Source organism: Moschus berezovskii, chromosome 21 (genome assembly GCF_049115385.1).
Source record: "Moschus berezovskii isolate FMDL1 chromosome 21, NW_MosBer_1.0, whole genome shotgun sequence".
In the NCBI taxonomy this organism is placed as follows: Eukaryota; Metazoa; Chordata; class Mammalia; order Artiodactyla; family Moschidae; genus Moschus; species Moschus berezovskii.
Window position 1 is genome coordinate 17,683,096 of NC_142480.1, and position 17,294 is coordinate 17,700,389.

General features: G+C 37.2%; 1 non-coding gene across 1 annotated transcript; it reads right to left on the reverse strand.

The window, feature by feature from the left end:
* Positions 1 to 15,035: 15,035 nt before the first annotated feature.
* LOC129550837 (U6 spliceosomal RNA) lies at positions 15,036 to 15,142 on the reverse strand. Its single transcript, XR_008684959.2, has one exon. It is a non-coding gene; the product is annotated as a U6 spliceosomal RNA (small nuclear RNA).
* Positions 15,143 to 17,294: the final 2,152 nt, after the last annotated feature.

Here is a 17,294-nt window from a genome sequence, read left to right on the forward strand (position 1 = left end):
AATTATGGGCTTCCCTGGTGGTTCAGATGTTAAATAACCTGCCTGCAATGCAGGAGACCAGAGTTCCATACATGGGTTGCGAAGATCCATGGAGAAGGAAATAGCTACCTACTCCAGGACTCTTGCCTGGAGAATTCCAAGGACAGAGAATGCTGGCGGGGTCACAGGGGGGACATGACTGAACGACTAACACTGTATACTGTGAATAATTAGACTGAATAAGCTGATATAGGGACAAACCAGGGCATACCATCTCCTCAAATCTTTGAAGTCATAGAACAATGAGTATAAATTTCAGTTCTAATATAACTTTGAAAAATTACTTAGTCTTTCTTCATTTGATTCCTAAGGCACACCATGATAGTAATTAATCTCAAGGTGTTGTTTATGCAGGCTAAATACGTTAACATTCACAAAGTGCAAGCCCTAAGACTTAGCCAGTAACGAAAGCCTCAATGTGTACAGAACTTTATTCCAGCTTTAACAGAGTAGACTTTGAAGACTGAGGCCTACATTTTATTGCATGTTATGGTAAAAACTAGCTGTATAAAATAAACTTAGATAACAATGCTGCCTCAGTTTCCTCATCAGTAAAATTTGAATAGAGTGATATGATTTACCTTAAAGCATTATTGTGAGGATTAAATCAGCGTACACATATTTAGACTATATATTATCAACATTTAACATTGAAAGTGAAAGTTGCTCAGTCATGTCCGACTCTTTGCAACCCCATGGATTATATAGTCCATAGAATTCTCCAGGTCAGAATACTGGACTGGGTAGACGTTCCCTTCTCCAGGGAGATCTTCCCAACCTAGAGATTGAACCCAGGTCTTCCACACTGAAGGCAGATTCTTTACCAGCTGAACCAGAAAGGGAAGCCCCAAAATACTGGAGTGGGTAGCCCTTCCCTTCTCCAGCGGATCTTCCTGACCCAGGAATCGAACGGGGGTCGCCTGCATTAAAGGTGGATTCTTTACCAACTGAACTATCAGGAAAGCCCATTAACTCATCATCATTATTATTATTATGAAATTGTTTACAATATTTTTAGTATTGATACATTGGCACACTGGCCTTTCATAGTTTGGTGTCAAGAAGAAAAGAAGGGATAAAAAAAGAAAAAGTGTCATAAAATAGGAAAAGCATCAATTAATCATATTTTTATATTACATGTGTATTTAGAAAAACACCTAGATAATTCTCTCTCTTCTGGTATTCAATAAAAGAGGTATCAAAAAAAAGATTTTGCCTTTTTTATATCTCTTCACAAATTTCAAATTATTATTTATACAAAATTATTTCAAATGTGAAAGAATGTGTGAAGTAAGTGACATTTCTAAAAACCCTAATTATTGTCTTTAAAGATCATGAAATTCTTTTTAGCTTGATTTTTATTTCTCTCAACAAACTGATTTAATGTACAGATATTCCCTCACTTTTGGTACACATTTAGCAAAGGAAAGTTACCAACGAATAAATGTCTCCTTATTTCAGATATGAAAAAACTTACTCTTTACAAAAAAAAAAAAGTTGAAAAGAAAAATATGGATAGTGTTCACTATAATAAGGTATATGACTAACTTAAAAACTCATCAATAATTAAAAGTAAAATGTAGATCATGAGAATTGTCAGATAAGCACATGAAAATGTGCCCAACTTACTACACACTTTATGTAAATGAAAATGAAAAGACAAATTTTTATTTGGTACCAGGTACCAAAATTTTACAAGGGCAGGAATTTAACTGTTTTGCTCATTATCAAATTCTCCAAACCTAAACTAAGACTTGACCTATGAAAGCAGCCACAAACATTTATTAAACAAGTAAATTTTTATGCAAGAAACATGCAAAAACTTAAATTTTGCTCATATTAAATGTCACCAGAAAAAAAAAATGTATATATATGGTGGGGGTATAAATTGATATAATTGCATTGATAGAAAGTCTTGTAACTTTTAAAATTAAAAATTTATGTCATCTATTGAAAAAATTGATTAATCACTATTCTGAACTGTGGTGCTGGAGAAGACTCTTGAGAGTCCCTTGGACTGCAAGGAGATCCAACCAGTCCATTCTAAAGGAGATCAATCCTGGATATTCATTGGAGGGACTGATGCTAAAGCGGAAACTCCAATACTTTGGCCACCTCATGCGACGAGTTGACTCACTGGAAAAGACTCTGATGATGGGAAAGGTTGGGGGGGGGAGGAGAAGGGGACAACTGAGAATGAGATGGCTGGATGGCATTACCGACTCTGTGGACATGAGTTTGAGTGAACTCCGGGAGTTGGTGATGGACAGGGAGGCCTGGCGTGCTGTGATTCATGGGGTCGCGGAGAGTCGGACATGACTGAGCGACTGAACTGAACTGAAAGCCCAACTTGCTCACCAATACAAAGATATTTGGTTGATTCATTTATTAAATGCAAAGTAACAATGACAGTTATAAAGTCTAAATGGTAAATGTTTTTGCAGTTTTGATGTTATACTGAGCTATCTAAGAAATTTAAGAACACTATAATAAACTATTCAGTAAAAGTGCAAATTTTGTTATGGAATGAACATGGATTAGTACAATTATGACACTCATTCATAATGCTATGAATTTTTTCAGGATCAAGCTTTTTAGAGAAAAAAAATATTACAGAAGGTGTTGCCAGTTCTGTCAATTCTGCCCTCTCTTCAGTCTAAACCTAAGCAGTAATGCAAATCATGTCTTAATCACTCACAAATTAATGTATATACTGCCATCTCAAAGAGAGTTACAATGAAACTTTAAAATCCTATACGTGTGCTGTGACTTCAGTCGTGTTTGACTCTTTGTGACCCAATGAACTGTAGCCCACCAGGCTCCTCTTTCCATGGGGTTTTCCAGGCAAGAATACTGGAGTGGGTTGTCATTTCCTTCTCCAAAAATGGAGGTACTTAATTTCAAGTAGAGAGCTATATCCCTCTCCCTGTTATAAGGCTGGTTTTTCACTGGGTGAGGCTTGTGGGTGGTGATTTTTCCCCAAAATATCTTCTAACTTTTCAGATTAGATATAACAGTTTTCTGAATTAAGAAATACATACAGTTAAACTATGATTATCTCTACCAGCTACAATCTGCTATTAAAGTTATGGTAGAACATGCTTAAAGCTATTAACATAATCAAACTGAAATCAACATCTGTTTTAGGTTTACAAATGAACCAAATGATTCCCTTTTTAAAGATTTGCTCATTAAAAGATTTGCCTCAGACGAGGACACAATCCCGTGGTGAGGCCAGCTGGGGCAGTCAGCCTGAAGTGCTGGTTCTGGATCTTTTGTGAGCATGCCCTGAATTCCCTTAGAGCTGACTACCCTGCTAGGTGGAGCTTGGTGTCTGTGTCTCCAGTTGGTCAGCCATCACTTCCGTGCAAGCTCCCAACCTCCTGTTGTCTTGTCCTCCCTCTAAGGTTATCCTGACATGTGATAACTGCCTCTTGGCCTCAGGGACGACCAAGCTCTAGCCAAGTTGGCCCTAACACTCCACAAAGCCTCAGGTTTCTGACCCAGCAAGGAGCGGGAATTAAAATTCATATGGAGTTTCAATTTATTCTTGAATGCTGGGTGTTTTTTCTTAATTAAAAATATTTTGAGTAAATGAATAAAAAGGAGGTTAAACAGCATGTTGCTGAACAACCAATGAGTCAAAAATATTACAGAGAAATTTTAAAAATATTCTGAGGCAAATAAAACTGGAAATACAATTTACCAAAACTTACGAGAGTCAGCAAAAACAGTTCTAAGAAGGAAGTTTATGTCAACTAAACAACTTAACTCTATACCTTCAAGTGAGTGAGTGAAAGTCACTCAGTCATGTCCGACTCTTTGTGACACCATAGATTGTAGCCCACCAAGCCCCTCTGCCTATGGAATTTTCCAGGCAAGAATACTGGAGCAGTTTGCCATTCCCTATGCCAGGGGATCTTCCCAACCTAGGGCCTGAACCCAGGTCTGCATTGCAGGTAGATTCTTTACCATCTGAGCCACCGGGGAAGCCAGTTATACCTTCAAACTGAGCCCAAATTAGAAGAATAAAGGAAATAGCAAAGATCAGAACAGAAATAAATGAAATAGAGATTATATGATTATTGCCTTTTAAAATAAATGAAAATAAGAGTTTTAAAAAATATATATGAACAAGATAGACAAATCGTTATCCAAACTTATCAAGAAAATTAGGAGACATTATAACTGATACCACAGAAATAAAGAATCATAAGAGCCTGCTATGACCAATTACATGCCAACGAATTAGACAACCTAGAAAAAGCAGATAAAATCCTAGAAACATTCAACTCACAAAGACTAAATTATTATGAAAAAATAGAAATCTAATCAGATTAAATGATAGGAGACTAAATAATCAAAAACCTCACAAAACTAAAATTTAGAAAAATGATTTTATAAGTGAATTCTAACATTTAAAGGACTACTAATATCAATCTCTCAAATACTTCTCAAAAATTGAAGAGGAGGGAAAACTTCCAAATTTATATCAGAAGACATTACCAGGGCTTCCCTGGTGGGTCAGTTGATAAAGAAACTGCCTGTAAGGCAGGAGACCAGGGTGCTATCCCTGGGTCAGGAATATTCCCTGGAGAAGGAAATGGTAACCCACTTCAGCATTTTTGCCTGGGAAATCCCATGGACAGAGGAGACTGGTGGGTACAGCCTATGGGGTTGCAAAGATTTGGACACAACTGAATCAGTAAACCACCACCACAATCCTGATAACATAGCCAAAGTCATTACACCAGGATTAATGTTTTCATTAATGATAACACTTATACTACATTTATAAGATTTGCATCCAAATGTGTATTTTATTTACATGCAATGATAAGTAAAAAATAAGAAATTCAGGCCACAAATACCTTAAGAGTATGGCTTCCAAATTCAATTTATTTACACATGAAATTTATAGATAAATTAATACATAATACTCTTACCTTTTTTCTTTCAACATGTACAGTAAAGCCCACTATTCCTTACTTTAAGGTATATAAAATTCCTAGTAAACACAGATGCAAAAATACTTAATAAAATATTAGAAAACTGAATGCAACAATACATTAAAAACATCATGCACCATTATCAAGTTAGATTTATGCCAGGAAATCAAGAGTGGTTGAGCATCTTCAAACCAATCAGGGGTGATACACCATATTAACAAAATGAAGGATAAAAATAATATAATTTCAATAGATTCAGAAAAAGAATTTAACAAAATTTAATATCCTTTTTATAGTAAAATCTCTGGTTAGAGAGGGAATATACCTCAACATAATAAATGTCATTATGAAAAACCCACAGCTAACATCATAATCAATTTTTAAAAACTAGATTATTTTTCTCTAAGATCAAGAAAAAGACAAGGGGTGCCCACTCTCACCACATTTATTCAGCCTAGCTTTTAAAATCTGAGCTAAAGCAACTTTGGCAACAAAAAGAAAAAGCATATAAATAGAAAAAAAAAAAAAAAAGAAGCAAGACTATCTCTGTGTTTGTAGTGAAAGTTGCTCAGTTGTGTCCGACTCTTTGCAACCCCATGAACTATACAGTCCATGGAATTCTCCAGGCCAGAATACTGGACTGGGTAGCCTTTCCCTTCTCCAGGGGATCCTTTTCCCAAACCCCGGGATCAAACCCGAGTCTCCCTCATTACAGGCGGTTTCTATACCAGCTGAGCCACAAAGAAAGCCCCTCTACATATTTTTTTATGTTATTATATATACAAAACACTAAAGAGTCCATCAAAAAACTGAATACAGTATTAATGAAAATAAATAAGTTCAGTAGACATACAAGATAAAAAGTCAATATAAAAAATTGTTGCATTCTCTATACTAATAATGAATTATCAGACAGATAAATTTTAAAAATATATTTGTAATATACAAAAATATATTTACAATTACATTAAACAAAATAATGCATCTGGGAGTAAAGTTAACGAAGGAGGTGAAAGACATATGCACAAGTAATCTATAAGATACTGGTGAGAAACAACAAAAACACACATATCCATGAAAAAATATTCCATGCTCATGAAATGGAAGGACTAATATTGTTACAGTGACCATAATATTCAAAGCAATGTACAGATTTCAATGCAATCCCTCTCACAATTCCAATGGCATTTTTAACAGCAATAGAACAAGCAATCCTAAAATTTGTATGAAACCACAAGGGGCTCTGAATAGCCAAGTAAATCCTGAGTGAGAAGGACAAAGTTGGAGGCATTTCAATTCCCGCTTTCAAATTGTATATAAAGCTGCTGCTGCTGCTGCTAAGTCACTTCAGTTGCATCCAACTCTGTGCGACCCCATAGACGGCAGCCCAGCAGGCTCCCCCATCCCTGGGATTCTCCAGGCAAGAACACTGGAGTGGGTTGCCATTTCCTTCTCCAATGCATGAAAGTGAAAAGTGAAAGTGAAGTCACTCAGTCGTGTCCGACTCTTAGCGACCCCATGGACTGCAGCAGGGGAGGCTTTCTTCTCCCTCACCAACTCCTGGAGCTTGCTCAAACTCATGCCATCCAGTCAGTGATGCCATCCAACTATCTCATCCTCTGTTGTCCCCCTCTCTTCCTGCCTTCAATCTTTCCCAGCATCAGGTCTTTTCCAATAAGTCAGCTCTTTGCATCAGGCGGCCAAAGTATTGGAGAGTCAGCTTCAGCATCAGTACTTCCAATGAATAGTCAGGACTCATTTCCTTTAGGACAGACTGGTTGGATCTCCTTGCAGTCCAAGAGACTCTCAAGAGTCTTCTCCAACACCACAGTACAAAAGCATCAATTCTTCAGCACTCAGTTTTCTTTATAGCCCAATTGTCACATCCATACATGACTACTGGAAAAAAACATAACTTTAACTAGACAGATCTTTGCTTGCAAAGTAAGGTCTCTGCTTTTTAATACGTTGTCTTTTTAATATGCTGTCTAGGTTGGTCATAGTTTTTCTTCGAAGGAGCAAGCATCTTTTAATTTCATGGCTGCAATCACCATCTGCAGTGATGTTGGAGCCCAAGAAAATAAAGTCTGTTACTATTGCCACTGTTTACCAGTCTACTTGCCATAAAGTGATGGGACCAGATGCCATGATCTTAGATTTCTGGAGGTTGAGTTTTAACCCAGCTTTTTCATTCTCCTCTTTCACTTTCATCAATAAGCTCTTTAGTTCTTCTTCGCTTTCTGGCATAAGGGTGGTGGCCTCAGGATATCTGAGGTTACTGATATTTCTCCTGGCAACCTTGATGACAGCTTGTGCTTCATCCAGCCCAGACTTTCTCATGATGTGTTCTCATATAAGTTAAATAATCAGGGTGACAATATACAGCCTTGACAAACTCCATTCCTGATTTGGAACCAGTCTGTTGTTCCATGTCCAGTTCTAACTGTTGCTTCTTGACCTGCATACAGATTTCTCAGGAGGCAGGTAAGGTGGTCCAGTATTCCCATCTCTCGAAGAAATTTCCACATTTTTTTGTGATCCTGACAGTCAAAGACTTTGGCATAGTCCATAGAGCAGAAGATTTTTTCTGGAACTCTCTTGCTTTTCCAATGATGCAATGGATGTTGACAGTTTGATCTCTGGTTCCTCTGCATTTTCTAAATCCATCTTAAAATCTGGACATTCACGGTTCACTTACTATCGAAGCCTGGCTTGGAGAATTTTGGGAATTACTTTGCTAGAGTGTGAGATGAGGGCAATTCTGTGGTAGTTGGAGCATTCTTTGGCATTGCCTTTTGTTGGGGTCCTTTAATGGACAAGGACCTGGTGGTCCAGAGACGACGATAAGAAAGTGAAAGAGAGAAAGAGGCTGGTATTCCCTAGTTTATGCAGAAAACCGATAAAGTCCTTGGCACAGGACTTGCATCTCCCACGAAGGCACCGGGAGCCGTCTAGAGGGGGCGTGAAGGCACAGGGCACCTTCTTTTTTATTTTTTTTCAATTTTATTTATTTTTTTCAAGTTGAACAGACTAAATTTCTTTAAACAAACTTACTTATACTCCAGAGACCTTTAAAAACTTAATAGCATTTATACATTGAAGGTATTTGATTTTCTTGTAACTAGCACTTCAAATGCAACAAGCATTTGAAGCAACAAGCATTTGACCCAACAAGTAAAACTTTCTACAGTTCATAACTTTTATAAATAAAATAAATTAAATGTACAGTGAATAAGTTCTCTGAAATATTTCAATATTTCTGCAGGTTTAGTAACATCGTAAAATACATTTCAACTAAAATTCACAAATCTAAAAACCTGTTAGGCATTTTTAGGCGTTTTAAGTTGGAAATGAAGACCAATGTTACATCGTAATATGCCAATTACAAATAGTACTTCAAATAGCAAATACTACAGTTTGTCCCAAACTTTAAAAACTATTCATGAACTCAACACTGAACTATTGATGGCTATGAGAATTGTTTCCTAGCCTTTTTGAAAATTTCAACCCATTTACGTTTAAGGTAATTATTGATAAGTACGATCCCGTAGCCATTTTCTTTATTGCTTTGGGTTCAAGTTTATACACTCTTTCTGTGTTTCCTGTCTATAGAAGATCCTTTAGCATTTGTTGGAGAGCTGGTTTGGTGATGCTGAATTCCCTCAGCTTTTGCTTGTCTGTAAAGCTTTTGATTTCTCCTTCATATTTGAATGAGATCCTTGCTGGGTACAGTAATCTGGGCTGTAGGGTATTTTCTTTCATCACTTTAAGTATGTCTTGCCACTCCCTTCTGGCCTGAAGAGTTTCTGTTGAAAGATCAGCTGTTATCCTTATGGGAATCCCCTTATGTGTTATTTGCTGCTTTTCCCTTGCTGCTTTTAATATTTGTTCTTTGTGTTTGATCTTTGTTAATTTGATTAATATGTGTCTTGGAGTATTTCGCCTTGGGTTTATCCTGTTGGGGACTCTCTGGGTTTCTTGGACTTGGGTGATTATTTCTTTCCCCATTTTAGGGAAGTTTTCAACTATTATCTCCTCAAGTATTCTCTCATGGTCTTTCTTTTTGTCTTCTTCTTCTGGGACTCCTATGATTCGAATGTTGGAGCGTTTAACGTTGTCCCAGAGGTCTCTAATATTGTCCTCATTTCTTTTAATTCGTTTTTCTTTTTTCCTCTCTGTTTCATTTATTTCTACAATTCTATCTTCTAGTTCGCTTATCCTGTCTTCTGCCTCTGTTATTCTACTGTTTGTTCCCTCCAGAGTGTTTCTGATCTCATCTATTGCATTATTCATTGTATATTGACTCTTTTTTATTTCTTCTAAGTCCTTATTAAATCTTTCTTCCATCTTCTCAATCCTTTTCTCCAGGTTATTTATCTGTAACTCCATTTTGCTTTCAAGATTTTGAATCATTTTCACCATCAAAATTTGAAATTCTTTATCAGGTAAATTCCCTATATCTTCTTCTTTTGTTTGTGTTGGTGGGCAATTATCTTGTTCCTTTACTTGCTGGGTATTTCTCTGCCTCTTCATCTTGCTTGTATTGCTTTGCTTGGGGTGGCCTTTCCCTCTTCTTGCAGTTTGTGGAGTTCTCTTTATTACGTAGTTTCTTCGCTGTGTGTGGGGTTGGACAGGTGACTTGTCCGGGTTCCCTGGTTAGGGAAGCATGTGTCGGTGTTCTGGTGGGTGGAGCTGGATTTCTTCTCTCTCCTTTAGAAGACAATGGGCTGCTTTTCTGGGAACCTGATGTCCTCTGCCGGTATTCAGAAGTTGTTTTGTGGACATTACTCCACGTTCAAATGTTCTTTTGATGAATTTGTGGGGGAGAAAGTGGTCTTGCCATCTTATCCCTCTGCCATCTTGTTTCTTCCTCCCCAGAACACTGGATTCTTATATTCCACTTGGTCGTGGAGTATCTCTTCCCAGCTGCTCCAGCAAGGCGCAGCTGCTGTACCTTACCTTGGACGAGGGGTATCTCCTCAAGGCCGCGCCTCCTGCTTTGAATGTAGATCAGCTCCTCTCGGCCCTCCGGACAGGGCACCTTCTTGAGAGAGTTTTAGAAGCCCGGGCAGGAGAGTGGGCAAGACGGGACTCCACGCTCTAAGGAATCAACCGAGGAGAGAGAAAGAGAGAGAGAAAGAGAGAAAGAAAGAAAGACACGGGGACCCAAGCTCTGATGGAGCAAAGGTGCTTTAATGATTTCTCTGTGATTATATAAAGGCTGCGGTAAAAGAAATTTTTTTCAACAATGATAAAGATCAGAAAACCAAACGTACAGTAACCTCTACCAAGAGAACCAGGGGTTAATAATGATCACAAGGTCAGGAGACAATGCATGTCTCAAGAAAGAAGATTGAGACTAAGCAGTTTTGTTATAAAGAGAATGTTTACTAAAGGAGACCCAAGCCTGTCTCACACAATGACCTTAGTTCCTGGGAATAGTGTGCTGTTCCGCTTAAAAAGAAACAAAAGACTTGTGAGAAATAGCACATAGGAATCCTACTGTTAAACATTCCCTGACAGCCTTTCTTTGGGATTGGAATGAAAACTGACGTTTTCCAGTCTTGTGGCCACTGCTGAGTTTTCCAAATGTTCTGGCATATAGAGTGCAGCTTTTAAAATCTTTTTAGGATTTGAACGAGTTTAACGGGTAATTCCATCACCTCCACTAGCTTTGTTCATAGTGATATTTCCTAAGGGCCCCTACTTGACTTCCCATTCCAAGATGTCTGGCTCTAGGTGAGTGATCACACCATCGTGATTATCTGGGTCGTGAGGATCTGTCTTGTGTAGTTCTTTTGTTTATTCTTGCCACTCTTCTTAATATCTTCTACTTCTGTTAGGTCCATACCATTTCTGTCCTTTATTGTGCCCATCTTTCCATAAAAAAGTTCCCTTGGTATCTCTAATTTTCTTGAAGAGAACTCTAGTCTTTCCCATTCTATTGTTTTCCTCTATTTCTTCGCATTGATCACTGAGGAAGGCTTTCTTATCTCTCCTTGCTATTCTTTAGAACTCTGCATTCAAATGAGTTTTATTTTGCCTTTTCTCCTTTGCCTCTCTCTACTCTTTTCACAGCTATTTGTAAGGCCTCCTCAGACAACCATTCTGACATTTTACATTTCTTTTTCTTGGGATGGTCTTGATCTCTGCCTCCTGTACAATGTCATGAACCTCTGTCCATTGTTCTTCAGGCACTCTTTCTCTCAGGTAGATAGATAGGCCTGTCTTTTCTAGACATATCTAGAATAGACAGGCACTGCTGTCTTTTCTAATCCTTGGAATCCATTTGTCACTTCCACTGTATAATTGTAAGAGATTTGATTTAGGTCATAGCTGAATGGTCTAGTGGTTTTCCCTACTTTCATCAATTTATGTCTGAATTTGGCAATTAAGGAGCTCATGATCTGAGCCACAGTGAGCTTCCAGTCTAGTTTTTGCTGACTATATATAGCTTCTCCATCTTTGGCTGCAAAGAATATAATCAATTTGATTTTGGTATTGACCATCTGGTGATGTCCATGGGTACAGTTTTCGCTTGTGTTTTTGGAAGAGTGTTTGCTATGACCAGTGCATTCTCTTGATAAAACTCTGTTATCCTTTGCTCTGCTTCACTTTGTACTCCAAGGCCAAACTTGCCTGTTACTCCAGGTGTCTCTTGACTTCCTACTTTTGCATTCTAGTCCCCTATGATGAAAAGGACATCATTTTTGGTGTTAGTTCTAGGAAGTCTTCATAGAACCATTCAACTTAAGCTTCTTTGGCATTACTGGTTGGGGCATAGAATTGGATTATTTTGATTTTGAATGGTTTGCTTTGGAAAGTAAAAGAGATCTTTCTGTCATTTTCAAGATTGCACCCAAGTACCGCATTTTGGACTCTTTTGTTGACTATGATGGCTGCTCCATTTCTTGTAAGGGATTCTTGCCCACAGTAGTAGATACAATCATAATCTGAGTTAAATTTGCCCATTCCAGTCCATTTTAGTTCAGATTCCTAAAATGTCAGTGTTCACTCTTGCCACATCCTGTTTGCCCTCTTCCAATTTACCTTGATTCATGAACTGAACATTCCAGGTTCCTACGCAATATTGTTCTTTACAGAGTTGGATTTTACTTCCATATCTATTCACATCAACAGCTTCCATATCTATTCACATCTATACAGAAATGGTCAATTAACTTCAGACAAAAGAACCAAGAATATGCAATGAGAAAAGGATAGTCTCTTCAATAAACGTGTTAGGAAAATTGGACAGCCACATGTAAAAGGATGAAAGTGGACCACTATTATACCATGTATCATAATCAACTAAAAATGGATTAAGGCCTTTCTAGTAATATAAAACTCAGAGAAAAATCACAGGCAGTAAGTACTTTAACATCAGTCACATATCGTGATAGTTGTTTTTTCTTTTTTGACACACAAATAAAGGTAACAAAACTAAACAGTTGGGATTATATCAAACTAAAAAGCTTCTGTACAGTTAAGGCAGCCGTCAACAAAATGAAAAGGCAAATTGTGTAATGGGGTAAATATTTGCAATCATGCTTCTGATAAATTATTGATAGCCCAAATATATTAAATAACTCATAATACACTAAACTGAAAAAAAATACTAATTAAAATAAAGTGGTAAAATAAATAGATGATTTTCAAAGAATACATAGAAATGGCCAACAGGTAAAGTGCTCAACATTATTAATAATCACTAGGGAATTGTAAATCAAAACATAATGAGATATTTTCTCACACATATTAGAATGTATTCAAAAGAGAAATAAGAAATACTGGTGGTAAGGGTATGAAAAAATAACTTTTGTAGACTGTTGGTGGGAATGAAAATTGGTGCAGCCACTGTCGCAGACAGTATGGAGGTTCCTCAAAGAATTTGAAAAAAAAAATCCACCCTATGATTCAGCAATCCTGCCTCTTAATATATACCCAAAGGAAATGAAATAATTATTTCTAATAGATATCTGTACTCCTATGTTCCTGGCAGCATTCTTCACAAGAGCCAAAGCATGGAACTATCTGAGTGTTCGTCACAAATACATGAAAATATATTCTGTGCTAAGTCACTTCAGTCATTGTCTGACTCTTTGCAACTCCATGGGCTATAGCCCACGAGGCTTCTCTGTCCATGGGATTCTTCAGGCGAGAATAGGAATACTGGAGTGGATTGCCATTTCCTTCAGGGATTGAATAAATGTTTCTTATGTCTCTTATGTCTCCTGCACTGGCAAGTGGGTTCTTTACCACTACAGCCACCTGGGAATGGGGATATCTATATCATATTTTCTCTATCTGTATTGTACATATAGTATATAATGGAATGTTATTCAGCTCTAAGAAGAAAACCCTGTCACTTGAGATTATGTAGATGAACTTGGAGGCATTGTGCTAAGTGAAATAAGCCAGGCAGAGGAAGACAAATAGGACAATATATCAATTATGCTGCTACTGCTAAGTCACTTCAGTCATGTCCGACTCTGTGTGACCCCATAGACGGAAGCCCACCAGGTTCCCCCATCCGTGGGATTCTCCAGGCAAGAACACTGGAGTGGGTTGCCATTTCCTTCTCCAATGTGTGAAAGTGAAAAGTGAAAGTGAAGTCGCTCAGTCGTGTCCGACCCTTAGTGACCCCACGAACCGCAGCCTACCAGGCTCCTCTATCCATGGGATTTTCTAGGCAATAGTACTGGAGTGGCTTGCCATTGCCTTATGTGGAATTTAAAAAAATAACCTGACAGAAAGAGAAAACAGTGTAGGGGCTGGGAGAAATAGGGGGTGGCTGGTAAAAAGGCACAAACTTCCATTTATAAGATGAATAAAGAGTAAGGATCTAATGCACAATATTGTAACTATACTTGATAACACTGTTTTGTATAACTGAAATTTTCTAAAAAAGTAGAACTTAAATTTTCTCATACACACACACTATATGCATGAATGGATGTTTTAACTAACTCAGTGAGGGAATTCTTGCACAATGTATACCTATATCAAATCATTGTTGCATTGTACATTTTAAATTGTTTGCAAGTAAATATATTTATTAATTGTGCCTGAATAAATAAAAATAGATTTAAATTTTAAAAATAAAAAATGAGATCAGATTTGAAAAAAATCACTGATTTATACACATGCTTGAAATAATATATCTGCCCTTTAGGAAATGTTTATTCACTTATAATAATAAATCATATCAATATGAACAGCATTAAAACAAATGATAGATCAAGTCAACATATATTTATTTTTATTTATAGCTTTGGTGATCTTAATTAAATGAAAATGTTTATTAATAAAATATTAACAATGAAAAGAGGGCTTTCCTAGCCTTTGGAAAAAGGATGAATAAACAACCATATTTTTTTCTGAATTGTGATTACCAAGGCCTAATTTGGGAGACTTATCAGACTTACTGAATTTAGTTACATTATTTTACTATGAATGCAAAAAGCCATTAAATGCAGATTGTTTTTACAGCAAGTTAAATATAATCAAGGTACATTTGAAATGAGGCAACATTAGAGGAAGAGCTAGTATTTACCCTCTGTGTATCTCCTTAGGATTGACCATGTTATCAGAATAGTTAGCTGTTACTATGAACTTCAGATATCACACTAGTGACCCAAAGATGGAAAAGCAGGCTTAATAAATTCCACTGGGTAGTGGTAATCCTTGGATTTGTGAAGAAAGCAGTGAACATGAATCCTGATAATAAGACACATCAGAGAAGCGTTTTGGGAAAAGACACATTAATGAATAGATGAATATTTAAGTGTTGTAGTTTCTAGGCTGTAATTTTGTCATTTGCAAAACAAAGTGAAAGTAGACCAAATTTTCTCTCAATTGTAAAATTCCACAAATTAAAAATGTATAAAATGGTGGCTATACTTTGTCAGCAAAGGTCCGCCTAGTCAAGGCTATGGTTTTTCCAGTAGTCAAGTATGGATGTGAGAGTTGGCCTATAAAGAAAGCTGAGTACCAAAGAATTTATACTTTTGAACTATGATATTGGAGAAGACTCTTTTTTTTTTTTTAAATATGGAACGCTTCACGAATTTGCGTGTCATCCTTGCGCAAGGGCCATGCTAATCTTCTCTGTATTGTTCCAATTTTAGTATATGTGCTGCCGAAGCGAGCACTGGAGAAGACTCTTGAGAGTCACTTGGACTGCAGGAGATCCAACCAGTCAATCTTAAAGGAAATCAGGTCCTGAATATTCATTGGAAGGACTGATGTTGAAGCTGAGATGGTTGGATGGCATCACTGATTCAATGGACATGAGTTTAAGTAAACTCAGGGAGTTGGTGATGCAGGGAGGCCTGGAGTGTTACAGTCTGTGGAGTCTCAAAGTGTCAGACACGAATGAGCAACTGAACTGAACTGAAGAAATTTAAGTAATTTTATGAAATGTAAAAAGAGTATGAAAACTCATGATTTTTATACATATTCTCATTTCAGGTCAGTTCAGCCCCTCAGTTATGTCAACATATTCTAGTCCTATGTAATATCAAATTTTTGGTAGTATGGAAATGGTCATTTAATTATTCAAAGAAATCAATTATTAAAATGTGACTGACAAACTGAAGTGTGAAAATGTTTAGCATAGAACTATAATGACCTGTTTGAAATACTGTGGAAGTATGAAGAGATGGATCTAATTAAACTTATCTGTAGACATTAAAAGAATATAAAATGAATATTGTTTTGTGTTAGGCTATTTTGAATTAGGTGAAATAAAATTTTATTTCCAAGGAGCATATAGAAGGACATGCAAGACCATTGCTCTTATGATAATATGCAGTAATTTGACAAAAGTCATACTTTTCAATGGGACTAACAAAGAAAGTGGAAAGCAAGAGCAAGGAACCCTTGATGAATTAATTCCAGACAGAGATAAAGAATGAAGAGTTCACAGAAGGTCAGAGGAAGTTGCAGACCATGGGGTTGGGGATTACCGTGGACTGAGCAACCCTACAGGGACAAAGGGGATCAACCGCATTTTGGATCTCATTGCTGGATTGCTAAACTGGCTGGAGTCTAGAAAAGCCCAAACACTGGAGCAGATTCCTCACCTCAAAAGCCTCTATTTCAACCATGCCCAGAAAGTAGATTCAATTGAGGGCCTGGTAAAGAAGGGAAGAAACACACTTCCAGCATAATTACTAAAGCAAGGTTCTAATGTCCACCACTTGGTGATTGGGAACAAGGGAACTCTATCCTATTAAATTTAAAACCCCAAAGTAGCTTAACTTGACCACAGAAGGGAATGAAAATGATTAGTGACCTCCTCTAATGCATACACTGACTCCCAGAAATGAAAAGACCTATACTTTTCTGGGAAATAGACAAAACAAGATCAAATTATGCTTCAGTTCCAATGAACTTTTATACAATGTTGACAATACAATAAAAATTGTGAAGAAATAGGAAATTTCAGGGGTTTACATGAATAATAATAAAATATACAGTTTAATGTAGTATCTGAAATGAGAAAGGTACTAGATAGGCATAAAAACACATTAGATATTTAGAAAAAATATGAATAAACTTGAAAATTTGTAAAATAGGAACTTTCCTACTTAAAGAAAGAGGGGATAAAAACTGGAAAACTGAAATCAGAGAATATGTTCTCCTGAAAGCCTTCAGCTGTGTATTTTTCTTGGTAACCTCTAACCTACAGAATGAAATTTCCTGAATTTGCATACGTTAGGCCATGTACTTATGAAATTTCTAATAGAGTACTACCTTGCTCTAGACTTCACATTCTTATTTCTCTTTTCTGTATCTAACTGATTATCTGACCCAAGATAAAAACTGCTAATTATCTGAAAGTAGTTGTGACAGGAGCCCCTGAGATGGCTAACAGTGACCTCCAACTTCAGGTAGACATTTCTTATGTAACCTCTTTCCCTTCCAGAGTACGCTGTGCCTATGGACTTGCTTCTAAGAAATAGAATATGCAAAACAAACGTAATGTCACTTCTGAGATAACTGCACAAAATTACTGTGACTTCTATGCTCACCCTTTGTTTTATTCTCTCCATTGTTCTCAGGGAAGCCTGCCACCAAGCTGTAAACTGCCTGAAGGAGAGCCCATAGGGCAAGGGGCTGAAGTCACTGGTCATTGGCTAGCAAGGGCCTGAGGCCTATTAACAGCCTTGTGAGTGAACCTGAATGTGATTTCGCCCCCAGCGAAGCAAAGATGTTGCAGTACTACTGAGTCCTTTGATTGAAGATTAGCGCAAGATCCTATGTGCTTGCATGCTAAGTCACTTCAGTAGTATCTGACCC